At 41.0% G+C, this 11,225-nt stretch overlaps 1 long non-coding RNA gene across 1 annotated transcript in view; it reads left to right on the top strand.

Moving 5' to 3' along the window:
* The window catches only part of LOC130356083 (uncharacterized), a 37,751-nt gene continuing 26,526 nt past the window's right edge, over window positions 1-11,225 (top strand). Inside the window, exon 1 of the long non-coding RNA XR_008888772.1 lies at window positions 1-45. This is a non-coding gene — a long non-coding RNA (uncharacterized LOC130356083). The remainder of the gene's footprint in view (window positions 46-11,225) is intronic.

Raw genomic sequence — 11,225 nt, 5'->3', positions numbered from 1 at the left:
AGGTGGAAGGCTCCCGGGTCCGTTGCCTCAAGACATTCCTCTTGGGTAAGTGCACAGGTTTTTTCATATGCATTTTCAATTAATTCTTTCGGATATCCTTTTGCTATGAATCTGGACTTTAAGATTTTGGACTGTTCGGAAAAGGTGGCAATATCTGTACAATTTTTTCTTACTCTCTTGAATTGTCCAAAGGGGATGTTTTGTTTCCACTTCTTATAGTGGCCACTGGTAAAGGATATATAATTATTGGAATCAGCTTTCTTGAAAAAGGTGGATGTGATGAATCTATCCCCTTTATGGGTGATGTGGAGGTCCAAAAACTCAATTGAAGTGGAGGAAAAAACGGGGGTGAATGTCAAACCCCAGTGGTTGGTATTAATATCCGTGACAAAAGATTTGATGTTCTCTGGGTGGCCACGCCATAATAAAAACAAATCATCTATATACCTTTTGTATATAGTAACATGTTTTTTATACAGGGGATGTTTTTTTATCACCTGTTCTTCAAAGCAACCCATAAAGAGGTTCGCATATGATGGTGCCACTCTGGTCCCCATGGCCGTCCCCCTTATTTGATGGTATAGGGTGCCATTGTATGAGAAAAAATTGTATATCAGAATGAATTTCAGACAATTGGTAAGGAAAATTACCTGTTCGTTTGGGATGTTTTTGTCTTTTTCCAGAAAGGAAATGGTGGATCGAATTCCAAGATCATGTTGGATATTCGTGTATAACGACGTTACATCCATGGTGAGTAAAACCATGTCATCTTCCCAGGGTGTATCATTTAAGATGGTGATCAGCTGATCTGAATTCTTCAGGTAACTTGGTAGATCTGCCACATATTCCTGCAATATCCTATCTAGATATTGGGACATGTTACATGTGGGACTATGTATCCCAGAAATGATGGGTCTGCCCGGGGGGTTTTGAGTGTCTTTGTGTACTTTTGGTAGATGGTAATAATATAGTATCCCAGGGTTAGGATTAAAAAGAAATTTCTTTTCATTCTTTGATATGATTTTATCCTCCAGAGCTTTGTTTAAAAGACTTAGAATGTCTTTCTGTAATTTTGGAAAAGGATCTGTGCTGATCGTTTTATAGTAGTTATTGTCTCCAAGAATCCGGTTGGCTTCTTTGTTGTAATCTGTGTAATTTTGGATTACTATGCTTCCTCCTTTGTCGGCCGCACGAATTATAGTGTTATAGTGTGGACAAAAAGACAACCCCCTTTGTAAAAGGGATTTTTCATCTACTTCTAAAGTGTGGTTGGATAGATTGAAAATCTTGATTAGAGAATCTTCATCCTTTTTTCCCCCTCTATTCGGAGTATTTTTTATTTTCTGTCTTTTTTGATGCAGCTTTCTAGATTTGGCCGTTGTTCCTCCTCTGGTTCCTCTTCTAGTTTTCTTTTTGTTGGTTTTCTTACAAAGAAGTAATCTTTGATAGTCCTGTGCCGTGCAGGACTGGCCCCTAAAAAAGACTCTCCGTGTGTGGAAGAGACAGGAATGTCAAGATGGTTTTGACTGGGACCTTCTCCGGGGTTTAAATCGACCTCATTCTGGTCTATCGGTATTGTATTTTCTTTAGTTCCATCTTTTGATGTTTTGTTGTTTAGGGGTTTTAGAAAAGGGACTGACGCTCCTCTTCCTGCTTCTGTATTATCAATCAGGGTGATCCCTGATGTGTTTTGTGGTGGAGCGTGGCATGGGACCAAGTGTTGGAGCGGGGCGCATATTTTCTCCGATTCCTGGTCCTTTTTATTACTCTCTAAAAGGGAATTTAAATTAGAGCTCTCATTATGCATGGGGGTGGGACATATGGAGACATCTAATAGAGAAAAATCCGTGGCTTCAGTGGGAGATGGAGAAAGGAACATTACTGTGGGGGTGAAATTTTCAGCCTCTGCATTGATGTTCTCCTTTAATTTCTTCTTTATTTGTTCGACCGTACTTCTCAGGTCCTTTAGGGGATCCTCCAGGATCAGAGGGGGGATTGGATTTGCAGGTGTTTTCTGTGTTTCATTGCCCCTCCTTGTGTTGTTATTTTTGTTGTTGTGGAGTGGGGTCGCTGGTTTCTTATTGTATGTGTTCTTAGAATTGTGCCAGGTTTTTTTTGTGGGTATATGTTCCTTTAAGATGTTTGAAAGGTTTTTTGTGGAATCTATGTATCCCTGGTGTACGGGCTGTGTATGGGTCCCTGTTTGTAGCTGCTCCAGGATCCGCATATTCACTTCGGGCAGGGTGGATTGTGGTGTTGGATGTGGAATTGTTCTTTTTATGCCAACATCTGTAAATCCCTTCATTTCTGTCGCCTCTATCTCGCACCAGTTTGCCTGCTTTTTTCGTGATGATTTCTTTTTGTATTTTGGCAATTCGACTAGATATATTGTGGTTAAGTGTGTGGAATTCTTTCCTATGTGAATGAGACTCTAGTTTATGTATTATAGATTCTATCTTGTTAGTGATGTCCTGGTGCAGTTTATTGCGTTTGTTTTTTATATGGTCAATCAACATATTTGAACATGTATTTAACAAAGTATCCCATTCCTGTACATATGCAGTGTCCTCTTTGAAGGTGGGATCAAAAGTTAATCTTAACCCCCTCGGGGCCAAGTTCTCTGTGAGATATATGTTAAGAAAATCGATGTCCACACTATGGCGTAGTTCATCCAACATATGATTTTCTAAATCATTAAACAGTTTTGTCATTTCAGCAGATTCCTGCCTAATACAGTCATTGTTATCCCCAGAATACATTCTGTTTTCTTGGGTTGTGTCAGTCACTTCAGAAATAAGTTGGTCTCTGACCGTATGTCTTTTGGAGAAATATTCCATCTTTGGGGAACCAGGAAAAATTGCTAGTGCCGCAGTAGTCACAACTCTGGCCCTTGGCGGGCAACCCGAAAAACCCAGCGGTGATTCGGTCCACAGTCAACAGAAATATATAGAAAAAGACAGAGGAGACACAATGCGCATCTAAGCGTAGTAAAAAAAAAAAAATATATATATATATATATATATATATATATATATATATATATATAGATAATCTGAGTGTAAAAGAAAATAATTAAATTAAATAAAAAATGGATGTCGGCTCCAAGGAAGGGGGGGAGCAGCCGTTTCCAGATTCGTGTTTTCAGTTGTTATGTTAGGTTTGCTCACCTTTCTGTGTTGTACTGTGGGCACAACACCAGTAGACGCTTGTTTCCCACTATTCTGGGGGACACAGATTGGAGGAGTGCAGCCCGCACTAGACCCGTTCTCACCGGCGGAGGACGGTCACTGGAATGGAAGAATATCGGTCCCGTGGTCCCGAGAAAAAAATTTTGGAAACTACACCCATCAAGGAACATAATAAGGAGTACGGTGAGCCTTAGTACCCGACAGGTCTTTGACAAATTTTCATTAAAGTTGGAAGTGAAAATGAAAAATTAGATTTTTGTTCACTGAAATGCTGGTGTTACCCCAGATTTTTCATTTTCACAAAGGGTAATAGATGCAATAGTCACACGAAATTTGTAACCCCATTTCTTCTGAGTAAGGAAATACCCAATAATTGGATGTAAAGTGCTTTGCGGGCACACTACAGGTCTCAAAAGAGAAGGAGCAAAATGTGCTTTTTTGAGAGAGAATTAGACTGGAATTGAAGGCCATGTGCATTTACAAAGCCCCCATGCTGCCAGAACAGTGGACCCCATTTTGGGAACTATACCCCTCACAAAATTTAACAAGGGGTGCATTGAGAATTTACAGCCCACAGGTGTGTGACAGATTTTTTTGAACAGTCGTCCGTAATAATTAAAAATGTAATGTTTCATTTGCACAGCCCACTGTTCCAAACATCTGTCAAACACCAGTGGGGTGTAAATGCTCACTGCACCCCTTATTACATTCTGTGAGGGGTGTAATTTCCGAAGTGGGGTCAAATGTGGGGGTCCACTGTTCTGGCACCATGGGAGCTTTGTAAACGCACATGGCCTCTGACTTCAATTCCAACCAAATTCTCTCTCCAAAAGCTCAATGTCGCTCCTTCCCTTCTGAGCCCTCTAGTGCAACCACAGGGCACTTTACATCCACATATAAATGTACCTGGGGGTGGAGCGGAGTGAGGGTTAGAATAGTTAATAGGAATAGGTTTCATAGGAAAATAAAACTTACACCCTTGAATCCCATTAACCCCAATAACATAGAGGATGGAAATGTAAAGTGTATGTTCACAAATGCCAGAAGCCTAGCAAATAAAATTGGGGAGCTTGAGGCCTTGATACTGGAGGAACATATTGATATAGTTGGGGTCACTGAGACATGGCTGGACTCCTCGCATGACTGGGCTGTCAATCTGCAAGGGTTAACATTGTTTCGTAAAGATAGAATGAACAGAAAAGGTGGTGGAGTCTGTCTGTATGTTAGAAGTGGTATGAAAGTCAGTGTGAACGATGCCATAGTGTGTGATGATTCTGAGGAGGTGGAATCACTGTGGGTAGAATTACAAAAGGAGGGAAATACTGAAAAAATAATATTTGGTGTAATCTACAGACCCCCTAATATCACTGAAGAGATAGAAGGTTGGCTGCATAAACAAATAGAGAGGGCCGCCCGGGCAGGTACAGTGGTAATAATGGGAGATTTTAACTATCCAGATATAGATTGGGGTCCGGGGTTGGCTAAAACTACAAAGGGGCGACAATTCTCCAATTAAATTTATTGCAGGATAATTTTATGGGCCAGTTTGTGGAGGACCCAACAAGAAGTGATGCCTTGTTGGATCTGATCATTTCCAACAACGCAGAGCCGGTTGGTAATGTAACTGTGCGGGAAAACCTTGGCAATAGCGACCACAATATAGTTACTTTTGACTTAAAATGTAGAAAACAAAGACAGACGGGGAAGGCAAAAACATATAACTTTAAAAAGGCAAACTTCCCTGGGCTGAGGGCTGCACTACAGGACATAGACTGGGGGGAGATGTTCTCAAATACTGATACAGAAGGTAAATGGGACATCTTTAAATCAACTCTAAATAACTATACATCTAAATATATACCAAAGGGGAACAAATATAAACAATTAAAACTAAATCCTACATGGCTGACAAATGATGTTAAAAGAGCAATAAACAACAAAAAAATAGCCTTCAAAAAATTCAAATCTGATGGGTCAGCTATAACATTTAAACAGTACAAAGAGCTTAATAAAATCTGTAAAAATGTAATAAAAACAGCAAAAATTCAAAACGAGAGACAGGTGGCCAAAGAAAGCAAAACTAATCCTAAATATTTTTTTAGATATATAAATGCAAAAAAACTAAGGACAGAGCATGTAGGACCCCTTAATAATGACAATGGGGAGGTTGTCACAGGCGATAAAGAGAAAGCGGAGCTACTGAATGGGTTCTTTAGTTCTGTATACACTATGGAAAAAGGAGCTGACATTGGCCAGGTCAGTGCTGGTAACACATCATGTAATGTACTGAACTGGCTTAATGTAGAGATGGTACAAGGTAAGTTAAGTAATATAAATGTAAGCAAATCTCCAGGGCCAGATGGATTGCACCCAAGAGTTCTTAGAGAGGTAAGTTCAGTAATATCTGTACCCCTGTTCATGATATTTAGAGATTCACTGGTGTCTGGTATTGTGCCAAGGGACTGGCGCAAGGCGAATGTGGTGCAAATCTTCAAAAAGGGCTCTAGGTCTTCCCCAGGAAACTATAGACCGGTAAGTTTAACGTGCATTGTGGGTAAATTGTTTGAAGGACTTATAAGGAATTACATACAGGAATACATAGGGGATAATAGTATTATAAGTGATAGCCAGCATGGGTTTACTAAGGATAGAAGTTGTCAAACCAATCTAATTTGCTTTTATGAAGAGGTGAGTAGAAGCCTTGACAGAGGAATGGCTGTGGATATAGTGTTTCTGGATTTTGCTAAAGCATTTGATACTGTCCCTCATAGACGTCTGACAGGTAAGTTAAGGTCTTTGGGTTTGGAAATTTTAGTAACTGGATTGAACACTGGCTCATGGATCGTACCCAGAGAGTGGTGGTCAATGATTCGTACTCTGATTGGTCCCCGGTAATTAGTGGTGTACCCCAAGGTTCAGTACTGGGCCCGCTGTTGTTTAATTTATTTATCAATGATATAGAGGATGGTATTAACAGCTCTGTTTCTGTCTTTGCAGATGACACCAAGCTTTGTAGCACGGTACAGTCTATACAGGATGTGCATAAGTTACAAGATGACTTGGATAGACTAAGTGTCTGGGCATCCACTTGGCAAATGAGGTTCAATGTGGATAAATGTAAAGTTATGCATCTGGGTACTAATAACCTGCATGCGTCGTATGTCTTAGGGGGGATTAAACTTGCAGAGTCACTGGTAGAGAAGGATCTGGGTGTACTTGTAGATCACAGACTACAGAATAGCATGCAATGTCAGGCTGCTGCTTCCTAAGCCAGCAGGATACTGTCATGTATCAAAAGAGGCATGGACTCAAGGGACAGGGACATAATACTCCCCCTTTATAAAGCATTGGTACGGCCTCACCTGGAATATGCTGTTCAGTTTTGGTTGCCTGTCCATAAAAGGGACACTGTGGAGCTGGAAAGGGTGCAGAGACGCGCGACTAAACTAATATGGGGCATGGAACATCTTAGCTATGAGGAGCGATTAAAGGAGTTACAATTGTTTAGTCTTGAGAAGAGACGTTTAAGGGGGGATATGATAAACGTATATAAGTATATTAATACAAAAAATATGGAGAAATACTGTTCCAGGTTAAACCCCCCCAAAGGACGAGGGGGCACTCCCTCCGTCTGGAGAAGAAAAAGTTTAGTCTCAAGGGGCGACATGCCTTCTTTACCATGAGAACTGTGAACTTATGGAACAGTCTACCTCAGGAACTGGTCACAACAGGAAATATTAACAGCTTTAAAACAGGATTAGATACATTCCTGGAACAAAATAACATTAATGCTTATGAAGAAATATAAAATACCATCCCTTACCCAATATCACGCCACACCCCTACCCTTTAATTCCCTGGTTGAACTTGATGGACATATGTCTTTTTTCGACCGTACTAACTATATGTAACTATGCAACTATATGAGGTATTTCCTTACTGGAGAGAAATGGGGTTACAAATTTTGGGGGGCATTTTTTCCTATTACACCTTGTGAAAATGAAAAGTTTAAGGTAACACCAGCATTTTAGTGTTAAAAATCTAAATTTTCATTTTCACGTCCCACTTTAATGAAAGTTCGTCAATCACCTGTCGGGTATTAACCCCTTAAGGACTCAGGGTTTTTCCGTTTTTTCACTTTCGTTTTTTCCTCCTTACCTTTTAAAAATCATAACCCTTTCAATTTTCCACCTAAAAATCCATATTATGGCTTATTTTTTGCGTCGCCAATTCTACTTTGCAGTGACATTAGTCATTTTACCCAAAAATGCACGGCGAAACGGAAAAAAAAATCATTGTGCGACAAAATCGAAAAAAAAACACCATTTTGTAACTTTTGGGGGCTTTCGTTTCTACGCAGTGCATATTTCGGTAAAAATTACACCTTATCATTATTCTGTAGGTCCATACGGTTAAAATGATACCCTACTTATATAGGTTTGATTTTGTGGCACTTCTGGAAAAAATCATAACTACATGCAGGAAAATTTATACGTTTAAAAATGTCATCTTCTGACCCCTATAACTTTTTTATTTTTCCACGTACGGGGCGGTATGAGGACTCATTTTTTGCGCCGTGATCTGAAGTTTTTATCGGTATGATTTTTGTTTTGATCGGACTTTTTGATCACTTTTTATTCATTTTTTAATGATATAAAAAGTGACCAAAATACGCTTTTTTGGACTTTGGAATTTTTTTGCGCGTACGCCATTGACCGTACGGCTTAATTAATGATATATTTTTATAGTTTGGACATTTATGCACGCGGCGATACCACATATGTTTATTTTTTATTTTTTTTACACTGTTTTATTTTTTTTATGGGAAAAGGGGGGTGATTCAAACTTTTATTAGGGAAGGGGTTAAATGACCTTTATTAACACTTTTTTTTTACATTTTTTTTGCAGTGTTATAGGTCCCATAGGGACCTATAACACTGCACACACTGATCTCTAATGCTGATCACTGGCGTGCATTAACACGCCTGTGATCAGCATTATCGGCGCTTGACTGCTCCTGCCTGGATCTCAGGCACGGAGCAGTCATTCGTCGATCGGACACCGAGGAGGCAGGTAAGAGCCCTCCCGGTGTCCGATCAGCTGTTCGGGACGCCGCGATTTCACCGCGGCGGTCCCGAACAGCCCGACTGAGCAGCCGGGTCACTTTCACTTTCACTTTAGAAGCGGCGGTCAGCTTTGACCGCCGCTTCTAAAGGGTTAATACCGCACATCGCCGCGATCGGCGATGTGTGGTATTAGCCGCGGGTCCCGGCCGTTGATTAGCGCCGGGACCGACGCGATATGATGCGGGATCGCGGCGCGATCCCGCTTCATATCGCGGGAGCCGGCGCAGGACGTAAATATACGTCCTGCGTCGTTAAGGGGTTAAGGCTCACTGTGCCCCTTGTTACATTCCTTGAGGGGTGTAGTTTCCCAAAAAGTATGCCATATATATATATATATATATATATATATATATATATATATTATTATTATTTTTTTTTTTTTTTTTTTTTTGCTGTTCTGGCACCATGGGGGCTTCCTAAATGTGACATGCCTCCCAAAAACCTTTTCAGCAAAATTCGCTCTCCAAAAGCTCATTGTCGCTCCTTCCCTTCTGAGCCGTACAGTATTACATAAACCACTAAAGAGTAATTACGTGCACTCTCCGATTACAAAGTGCCTTCCGATCCTGGAGGCTGAAGTCACCGGGAGGTATCCATGGACCACACCAAAGCGCTCGTAGGCAATGCCAGCCGTTTTGCACGGTACTCCTTGCTTCTTCTGGCTTCAAGTTCACATGATCGCACTGCATGCTTAAATCATGTGTCTCTAGAAAGTAACCATGGCAACACATAAACAAGATGCTCGGCAATAGCATAAGTGTAAGTATTAAAGTGACTATAATACAAAATAGTGAAAAAATCTATAATTATGTAAATAATATTATTATTCTTAAAGAGATAGGCTTTAATAGCTATGGAAAAGTGCACAGAGATTATATGGAGCTAAGAAACGTGGACAAATCTACTCGATCCTTGAAGCTGGCAGGGCCCTGAGCATTACAACTCAATGTCCAGTGGGCCTCTCGTTGTAGCGATAGGGTATGTCTATTACCTTCTTGCACAGGTTCTAAAAGAGATGTTCTGATAATCTGGGAATTCCATGACCAGTTTTTAAGGTATATATATATATATATATATATATATATATATATATATATATATACATATACTCTCCAAAATGTGTCCGCAGTTGCCGTTTTGCTTTTCCTATGTAAAATCTTTTACATGGGCATATGATGTAATAAATAACATAAGTACTTTTGCAGGTGATTGCCTGTGGTATGTTATGGCCAATGCCTCCTAAGTTACACCAGCTAGAACATGTATTGAAAGAACAGAAATTGCAGTCCTTTTTTCAATTTTCGATTCCCACTTGGGGCGCTTGTTGAAAGCCAATTATTCAGAGAGGCTCAAGGGATATTCAGAAAGGGATTCAAGGGACCGGAACACACAAAAACGAGCCAGCAAATAGTAGTTTTCCTCCAAAATTTTGGGATCAGTGTTTTTGCGGCAAGGACAATGAGGGGAATTCATCAAGCGTTTTAGCGTTTTTTGTTTTTTTTTTGCATCAAAAGTCTCAGTCACTTCTCCTGTTAGTTATGTGCAACTTTTGCTATAGATCATATCTGAAAGTGAACTACCATGTGCAGTGCTTTAGACTAGTTTTATGCAGTGGTGATCGATTCATGATGTGAGACTTTTCTCTGAAAGTCGCACAAAAGTCGCAGCTCCTGTCCTTTACACACTAGCCCACACTAATTTACTTCAGCTCTGAAAGTACTCAAAATGCCCGACACCTGACTGCGGGCCCTGGCGACATAACAGTTCAAAGCTCGTGGGCAATGAAACCACCATTGAACCCAACCTGGAGGCCATAAAATGAGTGTGCTGCAGATGATGCAGCCATTCAGAGGAGGGAAGGCCATTCCTGGACACTAATTGGTCAAAGGGCAGCAGGGAGAGGGTATGAGGGTCAACCACATCAGCATAACAATCCAAGAGGTCGGGATAATATAGAAAGGACTGGATAGTGGAGGAGGAGGAAGAAAGTCAATATTTTTCAGAACAGTATGCCCACACAAAACGAGAGAAGGACATAAGGCCTAAGAGTGAACCTACTGGAGTAGAAAAAGGGGTAGGACTCCAGAGAAGGGAGTTGGGATGCACAGGGGCCAACCAGAGCTTTTCCAGTTCCATTCATCTGCTATAAGCATGATAGAAGGACCATGCCACTAAATGGTGGAGGTGAGCAGCCCAATAATACTTGGTGTCATCTGGGACAGCAAACTCCCCGCAGATCTATTTGCCATCATGACAGACATAGTCAAACTGGGCCACTTGGCATCCAAATAAAATGAAAAATGGCCATTTGCAGCAAGCAGACAGCAGCAAGCGGGACCTGGACCGATAAAGTCTAAAAAAAGAAAAGCAGTTTGGGAAGTCCGTCATGTTACCAGCCGCAATATGGCCAAAAAACTAAATATACTGTAATTTCTCCATTGACGCCCTCAGGGCATGGAGCAAAGGAGGGAAGTTAATAAGAGCGGAGAGAAACACCGGGAGATTAAGGGACATCTCCTCTGTCTTAGATAGGTTTACCTTATAGCCCGAGACTACCCCGTAGGAATGCAGGACCCTGTAGAGGTTAGGAAGAGACGTCAGGGGACGAGTCAGAGTAAGGAGAACATTATCCGCAAAAAGACTGATTTTGAAGTCCCTATCATGCAGCCGCACACTCGAGATATCTGGGTCTCCCCGGATTAGAGCAGCCAGAGGCTCAATACAAAGAGCAAAAATCAGGGGAGACCGCAGATACCCCTGTCGAGTGCCAATATAAAGAGGACAACTAGAGGAAATCACATAAGGAAGTTTGATAGAGGCAGTAGGATAGGAGTAGAGGCATCGCAGTGCAGTCAGAAACTTCCCTGTAATTCTAAATCTCTGGAGAGTAGCAAATAAAAAGGGTCAACCT

Source organism: Hyla sarda, chromosome 2 (genome assembly GCF_029499605.1).
Source record: "Hyla sarda isolate aHylSar1 chromosome 2, aHylSar1.hap1, whole genome shotgun sequence".
Taxonomy (NCBI): Eukaryota; Metazoa; Chordata; class Amphibia; order Anura; family Hylidae; genus Hyla; species Hyla sarda.
This window is presented reverse-complemented; position numbering and strand designations above follow the sequence as displayed.